Source organism: Bidens hawaiensis, unplaced genomic scaffold (genome assembly GCF_021521415.1).
Source record: "Bidens hawaiensis isolate Kalapana, Puna unplaced genomic scaffold, B.hawaiensis_p1.1 tig00039453_1, whole genome shotgun sequence".
In the NCBI taxonomy this organism is placed as follows: Eukaryota; Viridiplantae; Streptophyta; class Magnoliopsida; order Asterales; family Asteraceae; genus Bidens; species Bidens hawaiensis.
The window spans coordinates 107,523-110,041 of record NW_027496928.1 but is presented as its reverse complement, the minus strand read 5'-3'; positions in this window follow the sequence as shown (position 1 = coordinate 110,041).

Below are 2,519 nucleotides of genomic sequence, written 5' to 3'. Positions count from 1 at the left end.
CCCCCAAGAACCAACAGAGGTGTACCTCCAAAAAGGTACTCACCAGAGAAGGAAACTCAAGATATCCAATGGCGAACATAGCTAAGGGAAATCTATCATCAGAAGCTCTGGCGTTTTTGCATCATTATACTCTGAAGAAATTCCAACTTCAGTTGATCAAGCTCTAGAATCCAAAGACTGGAGAGAAGCAATGGAAGTTGAAATAGACGCACTGATTAAAAATAACACATGGGAGAGATGTATCCTCCCACCAAGAAAAAAAACCTGCGGGATGCCGATGGGTCTTTACTATCAAGCACAAACCAGATGGAACCATTGAACGATACAAAGCTCGACTAGTCGCGAAGGGATACACTCAAACCTACGGAATTGACTACTCCGAGACATTTTCTCCCATGACCAAGATTGACACAATCAGGGTTCTGTTTTCAATAGCTGCAAATAAGGAATGGTCTCTCTATCAGTTTGATGTAAAAAATGCCTTCCTACATGGATAACTTGAAGAAGAAGTCTATATGGAAGCACCCCCTGGATTCACCGAAAATTCTAAAGAAGTGTGTCGCTTGAAGAAATCCTAATATGGCCTAAAACAGTCTCCTCGAGCCTGGTTCGGCAGGTTTACTCTAGCCATGAAAAAATATGGTTATAAACAAAGTAACTCAGATCACACCCTGTTCCTTAAGAAAAGGGGTGAACTCATAACCTGCTTAATTATTTATGTTGATGATATGATAATCACTGGTAATGATGAGGATGAGATAACAAAATTGAAAGCAAGTTTTTTCCAAGAATTTGAGATGAAAGACCTAGGAAGACTCAAATACTTCATTGGGATTGAAGTCCTAAGGTCTAAACGAGGTATCTTTATCTGCCAAAAGAAATACGTTCTTGATTTACTAGCAGAAGCAGGAATGATCGATTGCAAACCTGTGGATACTCCTATGATGGTGAATCAAAAACTATATATGGAAGAAGATGCTGAGTTGGCCGACAAGGAGCAATACCAACGGATGGTGGGAAAGTTGATCTACCTCTCACATACCCGTCCAGATTGCATACGCAGTAGGTGTTGTAAGCCAATTCATGCACCAACCTCAAGCGTCTCACATGGAAGCTGTACGGAGAATGTTAGATACCTCAAAGGGACACCTGGCCATGGAGTCTTATTCAAGGCTAATGGACACCTTGACACCCAAATCTATACTGATGCTGACTGGGCGGGGGACAAAGGAAATCGAAGATCAACCTCCGGTTACTTTACACTCGTCGGGGGGAACCTAGTCACGTGGAAAAGTAAGAAGCAAAAGGTGGTAGCGCTCTCAAGCGCTGAAGCCGAATTCCAAGGAATCGCACGAGCGCTAGCAGAAATATTGTGGATACGAAAACTTTTGACCGAAGTTGGATACCCTCTAACCCAAACCAGAAAGATAATGTGTGACAACAAAGCAGCTATTCAAATCTCAGAAAATCCGGTCCAACATGATCGTACGAAACACGTTGAGGTAGATCGACACTTCATTAAAGAGAAACTTGAAACCGGGATCAGTGAACTTCCGTTTGTCCGGTCAGAAGATCAGCTTGCAGATATACTAACAAAGGCAGTCAATGGAAAGATTTTTAGTCACTGTCTTAACAAGTTGAATATTGGGAATCCCACTAATCAACTTGAGGGGGAATGTTAGAATATGTGGATCAGTCAACATCATATCCCAAAATACATCCATTAAAGAGGCTGATTCCTTTCCACAATAAAAGAACTGATTTTTAGGATCAAGCTAATTGACAGCCATTTGTGTTAATATTGTGATTATGTTTTCTTTCTTAGCATATTGTAAAAGTTTATAAATTCTGCATTGTTTTCTTTGTAAAAGATATACAGAAATACAAGAATACAAGTTCCTCAATCCAATTCCTTATCATTCCTCTGATTATTATGGACAACAATGCTGGCGAACTAATTGGCTCAAGCTTGGAGGTAAAGGTGAAAAGTTCGAGACATGGTAAAGGGGGACAAAATACTTGAAGAAAAAAGGGGGTAAAAAATACTTGAGGTAGTCTTATTAACTTTTTTTATAATATTCTTATTTTTTATTTATTAATTTTTCTTATGAATTTGGTAGTTAGATTCAAGGTAAATAAAACTTTGGACGGTGCTTGCACTAGCGGACTTATTGGTTCTAGACTGGGAACAAAGGTGCGTCTTGAGAGCACTGATGCTAATATTAACAAACAATCATAATATGAAATATACCAATATATGCATTTTGATTTAATTTAATGCTTTGTTTTTAATGTTTTTCTTATGTGTAGATTATAACACTTCTGGTACTTTCTCTAGGTTTGTGTTGGCCTTCATTCTACTGATATGTTTTCTTGTAAATAGATTGCTTGCAACCGGACTGATTGGCTATAACCCCTTGTTATGCGTAAGTTTGAATCTGTTTAATTTTTCAGTATCATAGTAATATATTTTCTGGTTTGAAATTGCAATATTAAGAATTTGATTATGTGATGAAATG